Source organism: Canis lupus, chromosome 28 (genome assembly GCF_048164855.1).
Source record: "Canis lupus baileyi chromosome 28, mCanLup2.hap1, whole genome shotgun sequence".
Lineage (NCBI taxonomy): Eukaryota > Metazoa > Chordata > Mammalia > Carnivora > Canidae > Canis > Canis lupus.
Genome location: NC_132865.1, coordinates 4,337,205 through 4,363,844, shown reverse-complemented (window position 1 = coordinate 4,363,844; position 26,640 = coordinate 4,337,205). Strand labels below are relative to the sequence as shown.

Here is a 26,640-nt window from a genome sequence, read left to right as displayed (position 1 = left end):
AATCTTTTATTTATAGGAGCACAATGAGGGGAACAGATTTATGGGGTATTCTGGGCTGATGTTCTTGGCTTGTGTCGAAGACTCTTGTGCATATGTGTATGTGTTGGGAGTAGAGGTTGTCCTATATTTTATTCTGAGCCAATAAAAACATGTAACTCCAGGGATGCTTATAATTTAGAATCATAATCCTCTAGGAAGACTCACGTATAGACTGATTCCTAAAAAAAGAGGCTGAACATACATTTCTTCATCTGTCCACCTAGCTACTTTTCATACCACACTGCACATAGCACATCCATGCACAATGTATCTTTGGCCCAGTAAATACTTTTGCTTCCTTGTGCTCATCATCAGGGTATATTAACTATTTTGGAGAAGTGGGTTCCCCTTTTTTCCTTTGAAATTAGTAGTTGCCAATGCCTTGATTTTTACTTTTCTCACTTATTATATTTGGGGACAACACATAACACTTAATCTCATTTGAGAGAGATTTTGTCTTTCTACTCCCACTCCCAGAGAACCTTAATCCTATGGAAATAAAAATTTCTTTGTACATTCTATTTTAAAAAAGCCTTCTCATTGTTTAGGAAGATTTCCAAGAGGAGAAGAAGACACATGGTATTTACTCCGACATCATCAAACCAGAAGTCAGAAATCTTTTCCTAATACTTGTTTATTGCAGGAGATAGTTATGCTTGAACTGGTATCTCAGAGTTTTCCCAGTGTCGTGGAAAACTGAGGGAGGAGAATATTTGGGCCAGGGGCACTTTTAATCTTTTTAACTTGACATCTGGCAGAGAGTAGCCATTATATTTATTCATCCAGTGGGTGTACTATGTTGTTCAGAATTTATTTTGCTTTAGGAGAAAGAAACCAAAGTCAAAATATTTTAGCCAAAATGAGGGATTTGTTGCTTCATATGATCAGATTATGGGGAGATCAGAAGTTGAGTTGGCCTTGTGAACAGATGGAGCTGGAGACTTGAATGCTATCAGGCTTTCTTTTGCTCCATCTCTCATCCTTGTTTCTTTTTGTGTCGGTTTCAATTTCCCAGACCAGCCAAAGCCATATAAAAGGATCAGTGATCAGTAGCTCAAACTTGCATCTTTATAGTATCTGAAAGAAAAAAAAAAAAAGACTATTTTTTTTCTGTCAACACCAGAGTGAAAATTCCCCTGGAGGAACAATTCTGATCAAGCTGGATGGATCCCAGTGCCTGTGTCTTGGAGCTCTTACTGTGGCCAGACTTTGCCTTATCTATTGTCCAACCTCTACTCAGGAGTGGCACTGTCTATTAGTGGAAGAAGGTAGGGGGGAGGAAGGGCTAAAAAGGCCATAGACAATAGCCACTGCACAAATCTAATTATGGTTGTAAGGCGCTGTTGAATTGTTGCGTGTTTTTTTCTCATGCTGCTTTTCCAAGAACCATGTTGTATTACTTCAAGTTTCCTCTGCGTACTTACACAAATACTTGCAGGAGCATACTTTATCGTTATCTCACACAAATGTGACAAAGCTATTTTTCTTTGAGCTGATAGGAAAAGCATAAACACATAAATATGCATTCATTTGACGACTACTTTATTCCTTTTAAAACCACTTAAGGTTGTTTCTGGCCAGACTGACTATTCACTAATTGAGACAAATGCTGAAGGGGGCCCTCCAAAAGTACTACTCAGTCCCTAGAAATGTAAAGAAGTCCTTTACTAAATACACACACTTTAGTTTATCTCAGTAGATAAGAATTGAGCAAGAAAAAATGGTTATACCATTGCAGGGACCTGGGGGTGGGGTGGGGGAAACTAATGCAAAAACCCACCCCGTTTAATTGCCCAGGATTCACTGAGAGATCAGAGTGTGTCTTTGCTTTTTTTTTTTTTTTTTTGGTAAAGATAGATTATTTATTTATTTATTTATTTATTTATTTATTTATTTTAATAATAAATGTATTTTTTATTGGTGTTCAATTTGCCAACATACAGAATAACACCCAGTGCTCATCCCATCAAGTGCCCCTACTTTTTATGCTATCAAAACAAAAGGTGACCCATGGAATTTGTAAACCATCTTTATCTTTTAGAAATCTCTTTAAGTACATTTCCAAAGTATTGATGCCTATATGAAATACTCTAATTTCAGAGTGTGCGACAAATCAGCAGCTAAAAGAAGGCGAGATGATTGCTAGCTCTCAAAAGAAAGAAATATTTGAATTTTATTTTATTTTATATTGCTCCTTTGAATAGCAATGTAACTTCTTCCCAATCAGTCATGGAGTAGTTTCATTCTATTTATCAGGATAATGGAAGTCTCAAAATTTCTTCTTTCAGGGAAAAGCAGCTGGAAAGAAGTAAAGTGAGCAATGTTTTCTTGTTCTTTTGTGAATTTTATAGAGATAGTAACTTGGCACAGACCCATGTTTCCAACATCTTACCCCTAAGGAGCTAGTTAGTGTTAAAAAAGAGAAAGAGAAAAAGAAAAAAAACCCACTTGGGCAAATGCAAGCACCAATTCCCTCTCTCAAAAACAAGGGAAGGGGAAAATAATCCATTTTTTATGGTATATTACCTACAAGTGCAGACATGACTTTGGTAATCACGCTTTTGTTGCACACAGACTGTAAAATATTTATGGAGACAATGTGATTTGGGTCAAGACATTAAATAAAGTAAAAGTTGCTTTATTCAATATGTGATGAACAGTATCCATATTAAAAACCATTGGGAAAAGTGTTCAAATGAAAAAATATGCTTAAAACAAATTCATCTGTTCAATGTTCATAAATGTTTTAAGAAATGCAGACAAACAAGTCTTGAAATCTATATTTACTGTACACAGTTGAGAAACTAATAGTATTTATTTAATCCAGAGGGGGAAGTGACTCAAAATTTGGCTTTTAATGATCAACAGGAAATACTTTTCCTAAGAAATTACCGAAGTGTTTGTTGTCAACCAAGCTACAATAGGGTTATCACTCTTCTCCTGGCAAATTGCTAATGCTATTAGACTAGCATTGATTTACAAAGGAAAGGTTTCTTCCAGACCTGCAGAAAATCTTAAGTCCTGACTAAAAATACTGTCTAGATAGAAGGAATGTGTGTGAGGAATGCAAAGCCGAGTGTTTACTTGAGGTTTGGGTATTGCTCAATGGCTATTATGCAGCAAATTAAGTAATATATTCACTCAGGGATATTATCTAGTGCTGATTAGGGTCAAACTGTGAGGTCTTGGTTCTGCTGGGTCATTCTCTATGTGTGTTTAGGATGAAAAAGAAAAGCAGCTTGATAATTTAAAGAGAGAAGTAAAATACAGCCACCCAGCTTAACCGTCTATGAAATCCGTCCTCTGGAGCCTGAGCTCTGAGTTAGCCAGTGAATTTAAGGTCGAGTTGATTGTCACTGTTTCACTCATTCACTCATTCTGTGCTGGCTAATTATTTTTAAAGATTTCATTGATTTATTTGAGAGAGAGAGAGAGCTCACAGGCTGGAGAAGGGGCAGAGGAAGGGGAGAAGCAGTCTTCCCACTGAGTAGGAAGCCCGACGGCAGGGTGGGGGGAGCTCAATTCCAGGACCCCAGGGTTATGACCTGTGCAGAAAGCAGGCACTTAACTGACTGAACCACCCAGGCATCCCAGGTATGCTAGTCATCGGTGAATTCCTTCTTTGAGAAAATCAGTTATCCATTTCCACCAAAGCCAACTTCACATAGGTGTGAATCCAAATTCAGCCTTAAGAACTATGCAAATCAGTGCATGCTTTACTTTCTTGCTTGGGTAAATAAAGATGTGGAATAGCCTATATGACTTGGTTCAGGCAAATTCGAGGCAAACTTTGAGAAATCATATCAATAATATAAGCCAACATTTATTAATAGCCAATAATATATTGCCTCTTGGGCTCATTCTACCTGTCAGGCACTGTTCTAGGTGATCAAAGCAGTTAAAAAAAAAAAAAAAAAAGCAGTTCAAGTAATGTTTTGCCTTGAGTGAATCATAAAATTTAACATAATATAACATAACAGAAATTATCCATTTTTTGGTCTACTCCTTACGGGTACAAGCTTTATGAGACATTATCAACTAATCATAGGTGTGATGACTGTCTGTGAGAGGTTTCATGGAAGAATAAGGTGAAAAGAAGCCTAAAGAATCCATGCAAAAATAACCAAAATTATTGGCACTCAAAGGAAATCTAAATATCAAGTCCTAGCAATTGTCCCTTAGCATTCTGAATACCATAAGGATCTGAGGTTAAAAAGTGAAGCGTGAAGAGACAGAAAATTTTTATAGTCTGCTTAAAAAAGACTTTCTGTCCCAAATCCTCTATGTGTCTGTGGTCCTCCCAGAAGAATTAGAACAAAGAGTGCAAAAAAATAAACTAGTATCTTTAATTTTCCTTTATTGGCAACTTTTTTTTTTTTTCTATTCCGGAGGTTGGCAAACTATGGTTCATGAACCAAATCCAGCCTGACGCCTGCTTTTATGTAGCCTGTAGCTAGTCGTGGTTTTTAAAACTTTTTTTTTTAGTTTAAAAAATGGTTGGAAAAAAATGCATTTCATTACATGTGAAATTAAAGAAAATTCAAAATTCATTATCCATAAATAAAGTTGTATAGGAACACAGCCATGCTTGTTCCTTTATGTATTGTCTATGGTGCTTTTGTTCTAGAACAGCAGAGTTAGGTAGCAGCAAAAGAGAATGTCAGGCTTGCAAAGCCCTAAAATATTTTCCTCTCTGGCTGGCCGTCTAAGAAAACATTGGCCAATCCCTAGTCTAACCCAATCAAGTGATAGGTTCATTACTCACTTGTACTAAATCCAGCTAGTTGTTTGGGATTCATCCTCAACGTGATGCATCTGGTTGTCAAGAACTGTGAAGTGTTAGATATTTTACTCCCCTTGTAAACTCATAAGTTGACCTGACACATTTCATTAATGCAGGTAGAAGCCATGACGCTCCTGGGTGGGGAGCAAAAGGCAGTCGATTCCTCACAGTTTTAGCAGGAGCCAGAGCATCAGCATTTCTGAGCTGGTTCTCCAGGCCCCCAAGGCTCAGGTGAGGTCTGCATGCACGGCCAGTGGGTTGCATTGCAGGGAAAGGACTCTGAGCTTAAGGAACCAGAGTCTCTTATAATTGGTGGTACATGTACCTGAGGTTTACTTCGGAGAAGAATGATATTTCTACCTCCCAAGGCTGGTCACACCACAACCATCCCTGAAAACAAAGGAACAAAGGGAAGTCAGTGCCTTCCTTGCCAGACATGGAGAAATACATGAGAGCTATGCTGCATCAGGTCCAACACTGATTCTTCTCATTACCTGTAGCGATGAGACCAAAGAAACATTGCAAAACTGTTTAGGAAAATAACTAAAAAAAAAAAAATTAAAATTGTACTTGACAAATTCCAACAATGCAAATACTTTTAATTTTTTTTTTTCTATAAACGTTTAGCACCTAAAGGGTAGGTAAAGCAAAGTGAGAATTGGATGTTTTTATAAACATAGTTTGCGAATGCACATTCTGGCCAATAGAGCTCAAGATCAAATGTCTCACTATTTCTAATAGGTGGTGAGCTTTACAGTTTACATTATAGTGCAATTATTTCCCCTCCCTGTGGTTTTGTTTTCAGAATGGAATTTTATTGTTTGGTAGAATTTAGCAGTCTTCCAAAAAAAAAAAAAATGCAGGTTACTCTTATTATTGTATTTCCGTGTGGCTATTAGAATCCTCATAGAAATGTTTCAGTCTCTTTATCTCCAAAGTAGAAATTCATTGTTAGCTCATTGTTTACCAGCATGTGAGGGCACTAAACTACGGCCCCAGACTGGAATCCAGGAGCAGAGGAGTCAAGCTGGCAAGGCGGCTGCATCAGAATCAGAAAATTACAGGAGAAATGTCTTTCAAAAGTACAAATGCTTCCCTTCCCAAACACCACTTTCTGTCTTAGAAGGAAAAGAATCTTAAACCCAGATAGGTAAATGATATTAAGGGTTTGACAAAATAACTCTGGAGATTCAAGTCCATTTAAAGGAAGTGATGATTATTTCCTAAGTATGTTGAGAAATAATTTAATAACTTAAAATATAATAGAAAATGACTTTGCTAAACATGTTACCTGCTTATTGTCTGAGAAGCAGTCTTTTCTGGAGGAATCAGTCAATACATTTTATGTTCCTTTCCACTAACTAGATCGTCCTTAGTCTCTGAAAGGCTGACTGCCTTGAATAGATGCCATCAGGTATAACCCCAAACTTTTTGCGTATATTTTCATCTTTGTCTTCTTTTTTAACCAACGTTTTCTTTTCTGGTTAATTATTATTAAAAGTAAATAGAACAATTTTTAAGACAAGTTAGTCTCAATGATGAATAACTCACTACCCAAACTGTCCTTTTAAAATGGTCATTTTATTTTATTTTTACTGCAAATTTAAAAAAAAATGTTAAAAATCGAAACTGCCTGAAGTCATATAATTGGTGATGCAAATATATTTTCTTTCTTATCACTCTTACTGGATGGAAGGCGAGTTTTGAGATGCTTTAAATCACAAAGCATTTAAGATATGCTGAATTAAATTTTGGATCACCTTGGCGACAGTGTTCTGAAAGGAGGTTTTATATCATTAGTTCTAAGAAACTTAGTGGTAGGAATGGCTTCTGATCAGTTCTTTGAAACAGTGACAGGTGGAGGTGGAAGTGAGAAGTCTGGGACATCATAGAATGTATTTGGGGTAGTTTTTATTAATCTTGAATTTGAAGAATGTCATTTATACATAATATCTTGTATTTTGTGGTAACAAGAATTTGTGGTAGTATTTTCCAGTTAAATACATTGACCTCCTTTAACTCCCAGCAATCCTGCTCCATCCGACTGGCAGAGAATAGAAGCTGGATGACCAAGGCTTCATGTTTTTAACCTTCTAAAAGATAGAGGCTGTTCAACCTGGAGATCGCCATCAGCATCTGAAATTTCTTCTTCACCTACATTTTATTGGAGGATGTCATCTTGAAGTTGGTGATAGGGAGAGGATCTTAGCAATGTTACAGGATCAGAGTTGTTTTGTTTTGATATGAACTTTGGTTCAGGTGCTAAGTAGTACACACACCATTTTCCACCCAGAAGACATTACAGTGGTAGACTATGATATATGGGAGCTTAACCATTCCAAATGGATTCCATTCTAGTCTTAAAAATTATGCTATTACTTGAGGATTAAAAATGACTTATAGTCTCAGTTTTTGGCTTCACATAGAGAATCTTAAGATGCACAATGATTTAAAAATATTGAGAGTTTACAGAGATAAAGACATTTTCTTATTACAAAATTAGTTGGTGGATTTCTCTTTTACCCTTAGCTAAATTTTCAAAAGAAATCTAGTTACATTCCCAAACCTAGCTGAAACTGTATAATTATCTTTGTAATATTCCACTGTTAGAGATTTAACATAGAGATGTTTGAGAATTGAGACAAGAAAGAGAAAGTAAAGTAGAAAGCAAGTATATTAAAGAAGTGTGCTTCTTACAACTCTTAAATTTTTTCTGATTTTGTATCGCTGATTTTACGATTCAGTAGTGTTGAACTGAATTTTAAAATATTGCGTTTTAACTAACTATTTCTACTGTGTTGTTAGATTGTGCAATACAACGATTAATCAAAAATGGACTTTGCCTTAGGGGACCTGGGTGGCTCAGTCAGTTAAGCATTCAACTCTTGATTTTGGCTCAGGTCATGATCTCAGGGTCCAGATCAAGGCCTGCCTAGGGCTCGATGCTGGGTGTGGAGCCTTCTGAGGATTCTCTTTCTTCCTCTCCTTCTGCCCCTCTTCCTACCTTGCTCACGCAATACTCTCTCTTGCTCTCTTTCTCTCTCTCTAAAAAGAGGAAGAAGAAAGAAGGAGGAGGAGGAGGAGAGGAAGGAGAAGAAGGAGAAGGCGAAGAAGAAATGGTCCTTGGCATTGGTGGGCTATTAGTCTAGGAAAATAGACAGATAGATATACAGATGAATAATTGCAATATATTAAATTTGTGCTAGCAGATAAATTCCCCTTTCTATATTTTTAATATTGTAGTAGGGACTCAAACAGTTGTGGAGGGACTGTTTAGGAACATGCTAAAAACATTGGTTAATTTGACATGGGGAGGGGAGTGCAGCCCAAATAGTCTTCAGAGAGGAGGTGCTGATTGAAGCCATTCTTGAGGGCTGGCTACAACAAGCTAGAAAATATACAGATGTTGATGGGGCGGGGCGGTTATCTAGGAGAGCACTGTAGGTAGAGAGAGAAGCAAAGAAAAAGACACAAAATAGGAAACAGTAGTGCAAATTCTCCAAGAAATTTAGTATAGTTTGAGCAGAGAGTCTGTGTTTGAGAGAGAAATAAGGCCTGAAAGGTGCCAGAGACAATAGCTTAAAGGGCCTTGTATCCCATTTAAATCTTTGGATTTAATCTTGAATGAGAAAAGGAAAACACTGAATTATTTTAAGTTTAGAAGGGATGTGATCAGCTTTATGTTTTAGAAAGTTTAATCATCATGTTGTCATGAAGGACAGATTGGAGAAGTGGCAAACCGAAAAGCTGGAAACTAACCGGGAAGAATTTGTAAAAACTCTGGCATGAACCAAGGAAGCACCAGCTACGATGGAAAGCATAGGTCATATGGAGGTATTTAAGGGCTAGAGTGAATGGGTTTTATGATTGGTTAGATGTGGGTGTTACAGAGAAGGACTAGGATTAATCCTAGGGCAGTAGCACCATTAACAAACTTGGGGAACCAGAAGTTGATCAGTTTTGAGGGGAAAATTGCATTATACATTATGGAGCATCAAAGTACAACTATCCAGGCTGAAAAGACAATTGGAATGGAAGCAGTAGCAGTCAGACAGTTTAGGTTATGGTGAGTAACAGACATCCCTGAAATCTTAGTGACTTAAAAACAACACTTCTATTTTCTGCTCGTGTTATGTATCCCTTTAGTCTTCACTCCTCGAAATCAGATGAAGGATTCTTCATCAACTGGAAAGTTGCTGGTCCTTGAGGAGGAGCTTTATAAAATTGCAGACTGTCTTTTACAAACGTCTCTCTAGAAGTCACTCTGGCTACAGTTCTACCGGCCAAAGCAAGTCCCACAGACAGGTGTAGCTTCAAAGGAGTGGAAAAACACAATCCCATTCATGTACATATATGCCTAGAGGAAAAGGGAGGAACCAGGACATACGTGGACAGTGACATAAATTGGAAACCATCAATACCGATAAGTATTTGAAGAAATTACAGTAGGTAAAATCATCTCTGGAATTATATATAGCTTGAAATTAAAGCCAAAAACAGAATTTTGGGGTGCACAGACATTTAAGTACAAGAAGAGTCCTTAGGGAAGGTGACTAAAAAAGGAGACACCAGAGAGCTAGATGAAAAATCAACCACAAAAACTCAAGTAAAACCATCAAATAGACATGAGAAAGCAATTTTTATATAGGAAATTATTTCTTAATTCCCATTCAATAGTTTGAGACTCTAAGAGCTTGAATAATTAAATTTTATCCTACGGAGCTGAACTTGTGTGTTTCGATATTATCCAAGTGACTTGTTCTTTCACAGACTGTGAAAAGTAGGTATCATTAGGACAATGAAGCTTTTTTTTTTCTAAAAAACATAAAGAGCAGGTTTAATGAAAGATAAGAACGTATCACTAAATGTGCCAAAAACAAACAAACTCCAAGTAAATAAAGAAATAGGCACAAGAAATGATAGGGTTTGCCATTATATATATATATATATATATATATATATATATATGATATAAGGGTGTCCCTTATATATTTATTTGTCTGCTCAGAAGTGGCCAGGGAGGGGTACCTGGGTGGCTTAGTGGTTGAGCATCTGCCTTTGGCTCAGGTCGTGATCCCGGGGTCCTGGGATCAAGTCCCACATCGGGCTCCCTGCAGGGCTCCTTGCTTCTCTCTCTGCCTGTGTCTCTGCCTTTCTCTCTGTGTCTCCCATGAATAAATAAATACAATCTTAAAAAAAAAATGGCCAGGGAATCACTCCATGAGTATATAGGTAGGATTTTTACAGTGATAGTAACCTTCCAGTACTATTTCCTTATGATAATTTCCCAGAAGTGAAATAATAAGGTAAAAGAATGGTATATTTTTACACTTCATATCTATATTTGTGAAGCCTCAAGGAAGATTATATTCATCTATGCTTATATCAATGGTATATGAAAGTGCCTATTCTTGAATTGTTGTAACACTAGTTTTCATGTTTTAAAAGTATAAATAATGGCATATAATGTTTTGAATGCCAACTAATACTTTAGTTGGCATTTCTAGTGAAATAGGACATTTGTGTATATGCTTTTGTTTGCCTGTATTTCTTTTTTTATGAGTACAATTGCCTGTTCGTGTTTTTCTCTGATTTTCTTTTGGGTTTCTATCATTTTTCTTTTGATTTTTAAAAGTTTTGATAAATACATAGTACATGTGGCAAATACACATATATATTTGTCTAATAATATGGAATATTAAAAATTAATATGGCATAAATTTTCATATATTTAAACAAAATATGTTTAGTCCACAGATTTCCAGATATGGAGATAGATATTGGGGATATGATGGTGAGCAAAGCAGAAATGGGCCCCGTTCTCATTGATTTGATGACCAAGAAGGGTAGATAGGTAAGAAACAAATAAGCAATTAAAATAAGTGATTGTAATTGTAACAAGTGCCCAGAGAGAAATAACAAAATACCTGATGAGAATAACTGAGGGGTTGAGGGACTCTTCTACAGATCATATGGTCAAGAAATCTTTTTTTGAGTAAAGGATATTTAAAATCAGAGCTGTGGGATGAGAGGTAGCGTACAAAGAACATTCCAGGTTGAAAGAACACTCTGTTCAAAGTTTCTAAAGTGGAGAAGAGAGGCTTAAAAAAATGTCCATGTGGCTGGAGTGTGGTACCTGAGCGGAATGAGCCAATAAGTAAGGAGCTGGATACAAGGCAGGAGTCCCATGTCCAGAGTTTATAGGCCATGCGGAGAAAATTGAATTTTAGTCCAAAACAACAGGGAAGCCATCAAAATGTTTTACAGAGGAAAAGAACGGGATCTGATTTCCATTTTAAAAAGATTGCTCTGGGGATCCCTGGGTGGCTCAGTGGTTTAGCGCCTGCCTTTGGCTCAGGGTGTGATCCTGGAGTCCCAGGATCGAGTCCCATGTCAGGCTCCCGGCATGGAGCCTGCTTCTCCCTCTGCCTGTGTCTCTGCCTCTCTCTCTGTGTCTCTCTATGTATATCATGAATAAATTTATTTAACAAATAAATTTAATAAATAAATAAATATTAATTGATTTAATAAATATTAAATTAATTATTTACATTAATTTAATAAATAAATATAATCCTTTAAAAAATAAAAAGATTGCTCTGGTTGATGGATATAAAATAATAGAAGGATGAAGAATAAGTTTAACGTTCGCATGCGGGTGCATGTGTGTGTCTCTCTCCGTGATAGGATGTTGTGTCAGCTTACTACTGCTGCATAATAAGCTTCCCTGAAATCTGTTTGCTTAAAACAACAACGGTCTCTCAAGCCTATAAAGAGGACTACTGGGAAATTCTGTTGAGTTGGGTCCATTTGCTTCAAGTTTGCTGCAGTCTACTAGCCTAAGCCAGTCACACAGCCAAATCCAGAGTCAGTGTGTGAAGGTGCAACAGAAGAGCACAAACACCGGGATGCCATGAAAAATTTGGGCCATATATTCCGCTTACAACAAATAGCTTTAAGTGAAAAAGGTACGCTATACTAAGGGAAAATAATAATCAAGCAATATATTTAAAGTGATATTTTAAAAGGAAATTTAAAAAACGAACTGGAAAGATATGTATCAATATGTAACTGTGATTATCTTTTGGGGGTGGGATGTGGGGTGGTTTGAATACTTTATTTTTCTGACAAATTTTCTGTGTTGAGTTGTATTAATTTTGTAATAAGATGCTACTTTAAAATTAAAAAAAAAGTTTTATCATGACAAGTGGAGATTTGGGAATAAAAAGGAAAGAAAGAGAAGAACTGGGTTCATTTCTCAGAGGTCAGCTTTATCCTGATGACATCCCAACTTCCTTATCTGTCAAATAAGTCTACCCAAGTGCACGTATTACCTTATTATGTCAGCTTCCTATTTCTTGCAGGTAGCCCTACAAAAATCTACTCAACAAAATATGTTTATTTTATGGAGCAGAATCACAGTGTTTCTGCTTTCAGATTTCGGTGTATAATAAAATGACTCTCGGATGCATGCACCATAGGTACTATCAGCATACAAATTTTCATTGTCTGTGAATCAATTTGTCCATTATCTTGTTCTGAAATCCCCCCATGCCTCATCCATTAGCATCTGGAAGTGGGTGGTATTTATTAGAGGAGAAGCTGGTCAGTGCATTATGAGAAAAGTATGGTCTGCAGGGCGAGAAAGTCTGTGTTTGAACTATTTGATCACATAGACAACTATTTTTATCTCTGGGATCTCAGTATTTTTATTTGGAAAAAAGGAGGATAAAGGAATAATGAAACACCATCTACATATGGTTACTCAGAGGAACAAATGTGATTCCCATATGTAAAAATTATTTTTAAGTTAATGCTTTCAAAATCCTTAGTCTTTCTTGGTACCACCTATTATTTGAATTGACATTTATCGTTTTGTTGTCCTCCTAATTTTTTTTTAATTTTAAAGATTTTATTTATTTATTCATGAGAGACACACAGAGAAAGAGGCAGAGACTTAGGCAGAGGGAAAAGCAGGCTCCATGCAGGGAGCCCGATGTGGGACTTGATCCCAGGATCCTGGGGTCACGCCCTGAGCCAAAGGCAGAAGCTTAACCACTGAGACAATCATGGGCCCCTGTTGTCCTCTTTTAGAGGTCAAACAACCCTGAGAGGGGTAAGATCTTATGATGGATGTTACATAGTATGTCATACATATACATAATAATAAAGACCTTGCTATCAGAGAAGGAGAAATGTGCCACATTGGATTCCAAAGCTAAGAAGATAGAGAGCGGAGCCAAACTTTGCCTGATCTAAAGTTTTCTGAAGGCTGACTTTCACTTTCTTGGTCGAAATTTGGGGTGTTGGTTGGGAGTACATTCAGTAGAGGAGGTCAATGAAATTTATAGTGTTTTGGAGAAATTTGCTCTTGGTCAAGGCTGTCTTGCCTTATAGTTACACAATGATGTCAATGTCAATGGGTCTATCAACAAACAAATAATCTTTATAATTGCCAATTAGGTTCTGATGAGAGCATACAAAGCATTTTGAGGCCTGGTCCAGACAATCAGAAACGGTATGAAGTGTACACTGCACCATTAAATATACTTGAAGGCAGTTAAGTCAAACAAGTGCACTTTTTATTTTGACCTTGTTCTAGATATAAAGGAAACTCCAGGAGCCCTGCTATTCCCCATCAGCCCAGACGAAATGATTGATTTCTTTTCAGTTGCAGTGAAAGCTTGTTTTAATTATTTTTAAAATTGTCCAGACAATCATAACTTTCAAGCTATCAGAGAAAGCAGAACCGTGACAAGAAAAATAATGCTTAATTCAGGTGTTCTATTGTATGTAAGCATGTGCACCTTGGTTTTCATGGGGTAGGAAGGAGAAAAGAAGTAATATCGATGATGAAACACATGGACTGCTGATCTAATCCCAGATGGAAACTTCTCAGTGAGGTTGTAGGCGAGGAGACCTTCGGCAAAAATTAAATTCCTATATGAGAGGTTCACTGTCGAAGACCTGCGCTGACTGAATGTAGCCTGAGCACGGGGTTCCTCGACGCCTGTTATAGGCTGAGGTCTCCTTTGGGCCCTGTCATGTGCTAGCTTTGTGATGTGGGTCAAGTATTTAATTTCTGAAAAAGTCAGTTTCCTGCTCTGCAAAAATCTACTTATGGCACTACAAAAATACGGAGTGCCTGTGTACAAGGTTCCTGACATCCATTATTTCCTTTGACTCTCACAATAGTCCTAGGAGTACCGAAGTGGAGGCTGGATAGAAAATAAACTTGCCCAAGATCACAGAGCTGATAGGTGGCTAAATTGGATCAATCTTAATTTAAATCTTATGGCACTTTACTAGATCACACTGCCCATCAGGAACATGGCATAAAACAAACACTTCTCAAATGAAAAACATCTCTTTGTTCCCTCCTACAAAGCCCATCGTTATTGAGGTGAGATTCTCAGTAAGATTGTCTCAGGAGAAAAATCTGTGAGGGTGAGGAAAGAACACTCTTCCTGGGAGTCTCTGTGGGCTTCCTTCCAGAATACGCAACGTGAGGATGGATGGTGGTCAGAGAAGCCATCAGATACCCTAAGTATCTGACAGTGGGCCCCTAGGGTTGGTCGGTGGATGAACAAAACCCTTTAGAGATGGTAAGGAGTGACAGGACACTTGGAAGAAGCGAAGGAGCAAAGAGAGAGATAATATGAAAAGTATAGGGGTGGAGGGAGATGGTCAGGGATAAAGGAATATTTTAGCAGAAACTTTTGAGTTTGAAACTCTAGGGGAACAGAGCAGTGTCTGAGGAGAAAATGTAAGCAGCTTCTCTGTGTGAAGAACTGCATGAAACCCCTACAACCCCATTTAAAAGAAGCTCAAAACAAGAATCTGCCTTATTGTCAGAGAATATGGACTTGAATTGTTGGGTTGAGTTGTCGTCGTTGTTGTTGCTGTTCAGTGAGCTTTGGGGCGGACCCTGGGCTAGTGCCTTCCTGTCTCACAGGGGGCCACCGCATGGTCTTGATCACCGACAGCAATACCTAAGGGGATATAACTGGAAAAGATGGGGAGGTAGTGGAGGAGCAGTGAGGGGAAGAGCAGAGTTCAAGTCCCAGACTTTATTGTTAGAGCCACGTAATACAGTCCTTTGTACACGGGGGTCGTAATATCTGTCCTAGAGAGATGTGAGGCTCAGGTGGGGTGATGGTGCTCTATGCACAGTAACTACTCCACGAATAGCAGTTCTGATTCCTCTGCAGCTCCTCCATTTATAGGTTTTCAAGCAGTTCTATGATGGCCAAGCACAGTCTTACTCAATGGTACACTTGGATTTTCCTGTGTCTCAGAACTCAGTGCTTTCTGTGACTTACCAGGTGTTCTATGTGTCTGTCTTCAATAAGGCCTGGAGAGGCAGGAAGTGTGGGGAATTGCGCTGTGGGAGCATGTTCTGATGGTAAGTCAGACGGCAATGATCACATTTTCTGAACCCAAATTGAAGACATATGGTCAGACAACAGAACAGAATATTTGAAACAGGGTGTGTCTGGAAAAATCTAGGATCATCGGTCACCAGAGCTATACGCTGGCATTGCCAGCAAGGACTCTACAAGCCCTTCATTTTCAAGGTCTCTACTGGAGGGCAAAATTCCAAGTTTACAAAGGAGTGCACTACAAGGCTTTTAATTTCCCCTTCTGCACCCAGGGGGACAAATAATTAGTGCTTTCATAGGTCTAAAGAGGAGACCAGAGCCCAGAAATTCTGCTATCAATGCGTGCTTACTAGGGAAAGACATGCTTGTGCCATGCATCACTAAGGATTATAACAGATTAGCAACTAAATTTGAGTTAATTAAAAATAATCAACTATAATAAGAAGAGAGTTTCCAGAAAATTACCATATTGATCAAGTTGCTGTCTAAACAACTTGGAAAACACAGTACAAATTTTGGAGGCCCAATGCCAAGTATCTGAAGAGGCTCATTAAAATTTACTTAAAAATATCACAAAACTCAATTTTATTAATAATGATAATAAAAATACCTGACAAATAAATAGCTGGGGGGAAGTTTAAGCTTAACAGTCTACATAATTATGCAAAACTTAAAACATAATATGCAACATGACTTTAAGAACTTAGAAGTGAATCTGAAAAGGTGAAGATTTTCCTTTTAAATGGAAATAACAATGTTTGACAATAAATAAAACTGTTTGATGTGTTACGAAGTGCTTGAAAGGTGACCTACATCTTGAAGTAGACCATACTGTGTTTTAGAAAATGAATTCTCTTACATTAAGGGGCCACAAAGCTTATCATTAGGTTATTCAGAGGGAAAAACCTATAAAAATGAATCTAAAGTGTTTTGATTACTAGTTACGATCTAGTTACAGATTTTTAAAAAGTCTTCTCTTAAAACGCAGTTACTTGGGAAACTTAATTTGTCATAGTGAATGTCTCCTCGACAAAATAAAATGTTTGTTATGTGAAGCTTTTAGGGTTTTTAAATGCATGAAAGTAGATTTGGTGAAATGGATTTCCTGGTTTCGTTTCCGAAATGGTCCTAAGACACATCGGATGACACAAATAAACCAAAGTTAAAATGTTCCTGCTGGTGTGAAATCTATTAATCTCCGTTTCATTTGTTGGATTTACTCCCATCCATCTATTTCCCCAAAGAATTTATGATGACTGCTTCCTTTATAGGTATGTCCTGAATACTGTTGGCTGCTCCCTTGTTTAATTTTTGTGACTCGAGTTCTCCTATTCAATAAAAATAGACACGGACAAAGTTGACTGAGAAAACAAGCTATCTAGGAAAGAAAGGCAGAAGCCAGCCTTGGAGGATAACCTCTGCCAAAAGTTATAAGCAAACTTTTCTTTTGCCCCAGCGGCTCGGAGCTCACTCATAACCCATAAAGTGAAGATATCCATCACTCAGCGAGGCGGTACCTGCACCAGCGGGAGGGTGAGAGCCAGTGATTGCTATTGCTGGCTGCTGAGCTCTGGCAATAATCTCATAACTATAATGGGAGTTAGGTGCCCAAAGGAGAAAAAGACAAATACAGACCCAGGACACCTTAGTAAGTTATTTCAGAAATAGGAGGAAGACTGATACAGAAATTAGAACTTGATATCATGAACAGATAAACAGTCAGTTCTCATTCCCTCCAAGTTGTCTAGGTGATTTGCAGAAGACTGGGGAATTGCTTGATTCCCCTTTACTTTCAGAAAGAGATGAAGTAATTAAAAATCTTCCCCAAGAGAAAGTTCTTGGCCCTGGCGGAGCTACAGGAGATTTCTATAAAACCTTTGGCTTAGCCCTCTCTGTACATTTGCTTGACGAGCTCAATCACTTGAGGGACTCAGGTGGATTCATCCTTGCCAGCCCTTATATCCAGATTATCTTAATTGCTAAAAGGGATAAAGATACAGAAGACTGTACCACATTTAGGTTCAAACCCCTGATTAAAGTGGATATCAACTCTTGGAAAGGATCCTGACAGCTCCCATCATTATTTGGAATCTGGGGCACGGTGATCAGGCAATTGTTTGAGAACGGGTCGTTTTTTGTATAAGATGATATATTTTTTTAAAACCTGGATCTCGGTTGTTAGAATCACAGGGCACTGGCCACTCTTTTCATTGTTTTTCTACTAAAGGATACTTTTTATTTTTTAGTAGCAGTGAGTATCAGGTATGTACCATGGGCTCAGAAATCCCAAGCCCTCATTATTTAATAATAGCTCTTTGTTGGTGTTCCAAATGAGCAGGACAATCTAAATTTCTCTAATTTCTCAATGTTCTTAGGGCTGAAGTGGGGAAGCTGACATTACATTATACCATTAACTTTTTTTTTTTTATTATCACACACACACACACACGAAGGTGTGGAAGGATAAATAAAAATACATCTTGTAGGATGGTTCCAATCATATGACATTCTGGAAAAGGCAAAAGTATGCATATAGTAAAAAGATCAGAGGTTGCCAGGTGATAGGGTGAGGGAGGGATTAATAGGTAGAGCACAGAGGCTTTTTAGGGAAGTGAAACTATTCAGTGGGATTCTACAACTGAATTTATGTTGTTACAAATTTGTACAAATGTACAGACTGTACCACACCAAGAGTGAACTCTGAGGTAAACTACGGAGTTTGGGTGGGGGTGAATGGGTGACGGGCACTGAGGGGGGCACTTGACGGTATGAGCACTGGGTGTTATTCTGTAAGTTGGCAAATTGAACACCAATAAAAAATAAATTTATTATTAAAAAAAGAAAAAAAATTATGATGTGTCAATGTAAGGCCATCAGTTGTAACACATGTGCCACTCTGCTGGGGCTTATTGATGATGGAATAGGCTATGCAGTTGTGTAGGCAGGGACGTTTGGGAAATCTTTGTAACTTATACTCTAAACTGCTATGCGACTAAAACTTCTCTGAAAAATAAAGTCTATTAAAAACGCCTTGCAAAATATTGTTGTTCTTAAAAGTAAAATAGAACCCTCAGGCAACCTTCTGCGGAATGAATGTCAAAATATGTGTTTCCCAGACCATCCAGATGACTGAGGCAAAAGCTTTTTTTTACATGAAATTTCTATTTAATTGCATTTTTTTTCTCAGCATGATGCCCTGGCCGAGTATTCTAAAAAGACTTGCTTTTTACTAAAGAAGCGTCTCTAGATGCTCGTCATACCTACAGGCCTCTCCTCAGACATTGCCCCATCTACTCATGGGGGAAGCTATGCTAAGTGATTCCTTACATACGGTTGTCATCTTCTATGCCAAGTGACCCAATCATCCTGACTACATGTCATTTGAGCCAGGAATGGTAACTCACCTGAGGACATTCAATGTCCAGTGGTCTTTAAAGAATCCCGGCATGAAAGTTCTACCCAACAAGGACAATAGGGGAATTTGGATGTAAGAAATTCAAAGAGAAAGCGAGGCGGTTGTAATGGAAACGTAAGATACGTGGAGAAGGGGAAACAGAAGAATAACTGAGTTAACAGCTGACGTTTGAGATTACTGAATTTCAGCTGTTGATGGGATGACAAAATAAGTTACTAGCTATGGTGGATTCCCAACGATCTCCAAAAAGATGTCTAGGTTTTCATAAAACAAAGCAAAACAGAATAAAGCATTAAAAATAGTTTCTGTTTCTTTTTAAGGTCTTTCTGTGTGGGTATCCTGAGCTCCTGTGTAGAATGGTCATCCGACATGATTCCTCTCTCGTGGAGACTCTAGTCTAGTGAGCTTGGTGAGGCACATTACTAACTGGTGGATTTAGGATGGTGCTAGGAGGAAGTGTAGGCTATGAGGCTTTTGGCAGGATGCTCTAGCATAGTCAGGAGGGAAAGAGCTTTCTGAGGTTAAGATTCTTGTCTCTCTTAGCCCCATGAGATCCTTAGAATAAGCTCACTTTTACCTGAGTACTGACAAAGCAAAACCAATATGTTTGTCAATAAAATCATCAATTCATCAATAAATATAAAAAAGTACAAATTGGCAGTTAGGAAGACTTGGTGGGAATACCTCGATCTTACAAAGATAGCCAATATAGCAACATGAGAGGAATATTTCTAGTGGACATCTATTTCTGTGGCTCTTCAAAGTCAACACGAGGTTACCTTAAATGAAATAATCACCTTTCCCCTAAACGACCCTTCAACTTCTGTTTTACGAAGCTAGCATTACCATTTTCTCGTATTTCAAACATACCACACTCATTCTAGGCTCTGTCCTCTCACCCTCGCTAACCAGATGGGTTTCACCTCAACAACGAATCTCACAATCAGCCTCTCCTCTCCATCCTTGCTGTAACTTTAATCTAGACCAGAGGTCAATAAACTATAACCAGGCCAAATTTGACCGTAATGCCTGTTTTTGTCAATAAAGTTTTATCAGAACGTTGCCATGTCCACTTAAATATTGTTTATGGCTGTTTTCATGCCACAACAGCAGAGCTGAGTAGAGGCCATGAGACAGAGGCCATGAGGCCAACAAAGCCTAAAATATTTGCTATCTGGCTCTTTACAGAGAAGTTTCTGGACCCCTCGTCTAAGAACATCATCCGTTGCTTCAACTATTAAAGTATCTCAGTTCTTTCCTCCTGTCAGCATCTCTCCTCGCTCCATTATGGGTCCAACACTACGGTTTCTAAAACACTGATATGATTGTCACTTACCTTCTCCCAGTTCACCATGAGAACACTTTGCCAAAGGAAAATCACCCTAAAAGGCATGAGGGCCTTCAGGAGGAGCTTAAACAAGCCAAGTCAGCCTTGGCAGTTTCCCACTACCCTGCTCCTATTACAACGACCCCTTGGTACTCCTTCACTCCGCACGTGCTATTCATGCCACCAAGAATGTCCACTCCTCTTTCCATCTCCACCCAGCCCTTGAAAGGTCACCGGCAAGATTCATATTGTTTCTTAAAAATCAGATCAGCTGCCACTTCCCATGGGAAACCTTGACATCTGTTGCCTGGGCTTCCTCCCTAGGATCCCTTTGTCTTCTGGGCTTCTCTAGGGCCGAGTTCCCACATCTACCACCTCACTCACTATGCTCCTTGGTGATTTATTTAAGTGCTGCCTGCTTTCATGGATCTCATCTCACTTCGTTGTGCATCAAGAGCAGTTGGCATAGGGTCCAGCACCCCTCTGGCATCTAGTAAATACTTTCCACTCTAGTGTGTTATTGATAGTACAACTCAACATTGTTTAGATTCACATTTTTCTTAGAATTCTGGAAAACCTGGAGAGATCAAAAGATATATAGATATTTTCTATTTATTTTTTTCCAGTCTTAATTACTAAGCTATAATAATTCAATTCAAGAAGTTAATTGATCTATTTGCAGAAATGAAATGGATCTAGATGTAAATAATCTAATATGAGAGAGAACTCAAATAAGAGATGGAGGGATTTTTTTTTTTTTAAGATTTTATTTATTTATGAGAGACACAGAGAGAGAGAGGCAGAGAGAGAAGCAGGCTCCATGCACGGAGCCTGTTGTGGGACTCGATCCCAGAACCCCAGGATCACACCCTGGGCCACAGGCAGATGCTCAACTGCTGAGCCACCCAGATGTCCAGAGAGGGAGGGATTTTGAGGTGTGGGGGTTTCAGTGAGGACTGGATATGACGAAAATAGTTTTATAGAGGAGATATGACTGTTTTTCCAGCGCTTAATGGATAGCATTGGGCAAACATTCAGTTTAGAAAATGCTTCACCATTCATTCATTCATTCATTCATTCATTCACTGTCTCCTCCTTTTGCTTTCCACACCTAAGTAGTATCTTTTTCTCCTACCCTAAACCGTGGAGTGTCTTTCTCTTCACTTGGCTTAGCTTACTGTGTTATCTTCTTAACTTTCAATTTCAGCAAACCCAAGTTTTGAGTTCAGTGAACTTTTCCCTTCACAGAGAGATAGAAATAAATGCTTGCATGTTTGATTATCATCTCTCCAAACTGTAAAATGTGGTCAGGACCATGTTTTTCTAGTTTACCTAGAGTGACTGGCACATAGTGGACACATTTGATTCTTTTGCTTTTCATTCTTTTCACAGATCCTTATTGGGTACCTCCTATAGGCCAAGGCACTGGAGTTAATGTAGGTAAAGCTTTAGGGTAGGAACCGAATCTGTAGTAGGAGGAAAAGATTCTGGAAAACAGTTACATGGATAAGATGTACGTATGGCTGCAATGTAACTCTCTTTAAGCCAAGAAGAATCACATCTTGCACTCATAAAATCTTATTTGTCTTTATAACCTCTATTCGGGAATGGAATATGAAGAGACAGTGCTGGCAAGTGGTGGTTGAGTGAATGAGTTCATACACGAGGGTAGTTTTGTGGTCTTCAAAATTCCTGCCTCTAATTCCTGCCTCTATTCAGAGTCCCTCTTTTTATACCCACTCTGAAACAGCTGACAACTAGTAGAAATCTCAGAATCTGAGATTTTCAAGTTCTTACCCAAACTAGAATGGTTTGACAGGGGAGGGGCTACTGCTAGCCAGTTCTGTGTCACAAGTGATCCAGTGTTCCCAGCTCTGTTTTCAAAAGTTTTGGTGTTTTGTTTTGAAGCTAGAGTTAAAACACTGGCATAGAAATATGAGTGGAAAGGGAAAAGAATAAGCTAAAGACCAGAAACATCCGCTGCCACCAGCAAAACTGTTAACTATTTATAACTCTTTTCAAAATTTGTGAGATGCCAATAGCCATACCACTGGGGTTAAGGCTCGACAGATATAGGTATCTAAAAATGGTCTCACTTTATAAGCGTTTGGGGGGAGATTCTCCAAGGAGAAGCATGAAACACAAGGGATATAGTCTTGCTTAAAGAATCTTTTCTTAGGAATTTGGACTGTGAGCCACACAATTTTTTTTTTTTTTGAGAAATTATCTTTCAAATTGACATCAAATGGGTGTCGAGACGGTACGTGTGGGGATAATCTCAATCTTCTGTGTGGTTACCAAGTTCTCTAGGCCTTAGCTTGCAAAGGGATTTTTGTAGACACTGTTCCAAATTCCAAAAGTGAAGGGCTTTATCCAAGGCTCTGTGGTTTAATAAATTTGGCTCCAGAAACAGCATAAGACTTTTCTAGCTTGAGGACATAAGAGGCTAGTATGATTAATAAAATATTTATTTTTAAAGAGTGATTTGGTAGCACAGTCTAGATTCCCCTTTTGCTATAATATTCTGATTTTAATTATTTGTGTGAAGTTTCTGATTTTAACTATTTGTGTGAAGCCAACTGGATATTAGTTATAATTGGGCACAGAATAGACAAGGACTCAAATTTCAGGGGTGCAAGTTCTTCAGAGGTTGAGGCTAGATTCCAACTAGGGGAGGGCCTCTAAGGTAAGAGTTGGGGATGTAAGATCAAAATTAGAGCACGAATCTGGAGATTTGGAGAGCCAGTAAGGGAGTGAGAGCCAAATAAAAATTCAAAATGAGGCTGGGGTGTGGGAAATCCCACAAAATGGAGGGAAGGTTTTGGGGGATCAAGAACTTACTGTAACTAGGATGAGACCAGATGAATTTTGACAGTTCAGGACTTAACCGGAATGTTAGGCTCATTTAAATATCCCAAGTGGGGAAAAATCAGGCTTTTCATATATTGTTAAGTAAGTATTTTGAGGATATTCAAGGTTGAGAAGGGGTCTATTTACTTCCCTGGAAGGTTCCTTATGTTCCCCTCTGATCACTGGTATGTGATTCCTTTTAGGGACTAATCTGAATGAATGGGAACCTTGGGATCTAGTCCATTTATATATGAGCAAGTACGGCCTGCCTTGTCCTCACACCTTTTGTATTTAATCTCTTTCTGTTGGATTCTATTCTGTATGCTGCTGCCAGGAGCTCTTCCATCATAGGGCTGCTCAGCTCATGAACTTAAAGTGGCTTCCTATTGCTTCAAATCCAATATTCCCATAGCCAGGATCTCTGTGAACTCCAACGACTCTTTCTCGGCTTCACAAGCTCTTCCACTCTAGCAAGGTGAGTGAGTCATTTTCTTTCCACCCGTTTGTACATGTTCTCACGATGCTTTCCCCTGTACTGTCCTTCACCCAAAGCCTCCTTTTTGTTCAATGCTCAATTTTTGTGATTCTGAATAGTCTATAAAAATAATTCTATAAATTTCTATTGCTTGAAGTTATAGTGTACTTTGTCTTAGCATACGGATTTCACAGTAAATTATTTTGATTTTGCCAACATCTCGGCCCTAAATATCTGACTAGCCATTTATTCGGGGTGAAAAAGAGTCAGGTAGTTGTTCTGGCAGTAGGAGTGTACCCCAGAATTTAATGAAGTTGGACTACATATAAGCATGAATGGATTTTAGATTAATTCAGTGGGGTATCATTTTCCAAAGCTAAGTGTCTGGATAGAAGGAGCTGTTGATCTATGGAACCCTATTCTAGGTGTATAGGATATAAGTAGGTAGGTATATAGATAGACAGATGGACATGGAATATAAACTCTTGTAGATGTCTATGAGGAGAACCTCTTTTTTCCTACGCAGCTGTCCTATTTGTTGTCAAATCTTTGGTTAGGCAAAAGGTTGTTGTGTGGTCTTTTATCAATGTCACTGAGACTCTAATAACTTTTTAAGGATGACTTGCTTCTATACCCCAGATCTTATTTCCTTGTGTTTCAACCCAACACTGAGTATTCTATTAATGACTGTTCTGCATATTGAATAGAGAGTGTTTTGTTGAGAGAGACCTATTTTTTTTTTTTTTCGAACCAGTAAGGATATCATGTGCCAGATGGTTAATTCCCATGGGTTAATGAGTGTACCCACACACTTCATGATTTGAAATATCCTGCGGACATTTCCTTTGGTGAAAGGATTGCTAGATTTTAATTTACATTTGTATGAAGTACACATTTGCTTTTTTCTGTTCATACCTAGAAAAATAGATTTTTATCCTTCTGATGTATGGGACTTAAATAATTTACAGAAATATAAGTTCTGGTAAAATTTTAATATTACATTTTAATTATCAATTGCATATAAATTAGAGAGAACACAGCTTTCTGCTGTGCGTGTAAGGGGCAATAGTTGGTAGTATTCAAAGGAATCATTCTTGCATCCCTGTTTCAATAAGATTTATATTTTTAACTGATGGGAGTCCTTTATGTTGTCATGTCCAATTAATAGGCTAATAATTTATAACTATTTAAGAGGAAGGAGATTCTTGTAAAGAGGTAATGCTAAAATGTCCACAAAGATAGGCATAAGTAGAAAATTGCATTTGAATCTGCCTTGAGAAAAACCCCAAATAAAAGCCATCGTAATTTTATATATTTTCAAGTAGTTGGGTAATGATAGTTCATCCATATAGCTGAGTTATATCACAGTTTATGTTTTAGGGATTGCAAGATATAAACGGTAACCACAGAAACCAAATAAAGTCATAACACAAATTATTTGTCCCAACAATACATTTATAGGTTTTTAAACATAAATAATAAAATGATATTTTTATAGCACTCTATAAACAACTATAATTTGTATATGCAACAAAATTATATGGGCCATTAGCAGCCCTGCCACGACCTCTGTTGCTGAGCAAGTTACTCAAAAGTTGCAGAGTCTCAAAGCGCCTGGGTGGCTCAGTCCATTAAGTGTCCGGCTCTTGTTTTCAGCTCAGGCCAGGATCTCAGGGTCATAATGTTGAGTCCCAGGTGGTCTCCATGCTCAGGTGGGGGGTCTGCTGGAGGTTCTCCCTCTCCCTCTGTCTCTGCCCTTCCCCTTGTTTTCTCATTCTCAATCTCTGTCTCTCTCTCTCTCTCTCAAATAAGCTAATAAATCTGAAAAAAAAAAAAAAGAGTCTGAAGGCCAGAGTTACCTCTGGAAGTCACTTCAGGTGTTACATCCAGATTCACTTCATAGTAACTTAAACTGCTATTCTTTTGTTAGGTGAGAATGAAGAGGTGTCATCTTCTCATTAGATGAAGATGTGGTGGGTAATACCACCTAAATTTATTCAGCGCACTGACCAAGCAGTCCAGATTGCTGCTAGTCAGAGGATTTCAGGTAACCCGAAACCGGTAGGAGTCAATTAAAGCACTAGCTGAAGATGGGTCGACAGATAAAATAAAATCTGGGGTATTTCTTGGGTAAATAGTTGAGATGTGAAGTTCCTCCACCATTTTGCACATATAGGACAAACTCCAAATGAGAAATAATAACATGGTATCCTATGTCTTATGCATCTGAAAATAAAGGACAGGAAAGAGAATTTGCAGATAAAGTTTGAGTTTAGGGAAAATAAATATAATAAATATAATAAATATAATGTAATAGAACTTTTCCAAGAAAAAAAGAGAGAGCACAGCTTAATGAAATTAAGTGATTCTCCTGAACATTTTAACATAGACATGTTAAAGGATGTGCTAAAGGTATTTAATAAGATAAAGTAAAATCAAGTAACATTCAGAGTAAAGTGGAAGAAAAATGCTTCACATTAGAGAACTTTAAAGTTATGAAATGTCATTCAGAGCAAAATGAATGAAACAGGATTTTTTTGGAATCCATTTAATGCTAGACTTTAAAAAAGATTGGTTAATAACTGGCTGGGGAGATAAAACTAGAAGCCACACGGGTTTTTTTTTTTTTTGACTCATCCATATCTCACATATCATGTAAGAATCAATTCACATATCTGCAAAGAGAACACATTATGATATCAAAGCTTTATTTTTTTCATATTTTTACTTTGCATTTAAAACCAAAATCAGATTATAGATATATCACATTAAAGAATCCATTTCCCACTGGATTCTGGCTATTTCGCTCTAATATTTTCAACTACTTTATTCCTCCCGTATTACATTTTACTTGTCTTTCATCTTCCCCACCCCCCTATCTGTACATTTCTTTGCTTCATCCAGCTCAATTTACTCTGCTAATGTTTAGAAAGAATATTATAACTCAACCTCCATGTAATGGTTTATAACCTCTTGGTTTTGTGATCTTTTTAAGGGCTGTTATATTGACAAGTAAATTATACTTACTTCAGCCAATTGTATGTACTTATGTCACTTTAAATTTAACTTTATCACTATTTGTCAAATTCTCCCCTGTGGCCTTTTTAATGTTATGATGTATTTGGCAATATATTTTTTTATTGACATTTCAATTTTGTTTTGTAGCGTGCTAAAGTTACAAGAAAACAAATGACTAAGAGTTAAACCTGAGCCAATCTAGGCTAAAGTTAAGTTTTAGGAGATTCTTTGGGAGGTTGTTGCTTTTGCTGAATGCACTGACCTCTGGACCCACTAGCGCACAGAACCATTCCATCGAGATCTGGATGGTGAACCCTATTTGGTAGGGCATAAGAACAGGAAAAGAGATCT

The 26,640-nt window shown here is 37.9% G+C and overlaps 1 long non-coding RNA gene across 2 annotated transcripts in view; it reads right to left on the bottom strand.

Moving 5' to 3' along the window:
* Nucleotides 1-706: 706 nt before the first annotated feature.
* The window catches only part of LOC140619930 (uncharacterized), a 42,939-nt gene continuing 17,005 nt past the window's right edge, over nt 707-26,640 (bottom strand). The window contains exons 3-4 of one of the 2 annotated variants that reach the window (XR_012019694.1): nt 5,148-5,212; nt 707-1,116 (exon numbers count right to left, since the gene is read on the bottom strand). This is a non-coding gene — a long non-coding RNA (uncharacterized lncRNA). Of the gene's footprint in view, nt 1,117-5,147; nt 5,213-24,774; nt 25,498-26,640 lie in introns of those variants that run through there. The other variant, XR_012019695.1, reaches the window with a different exon arrangement.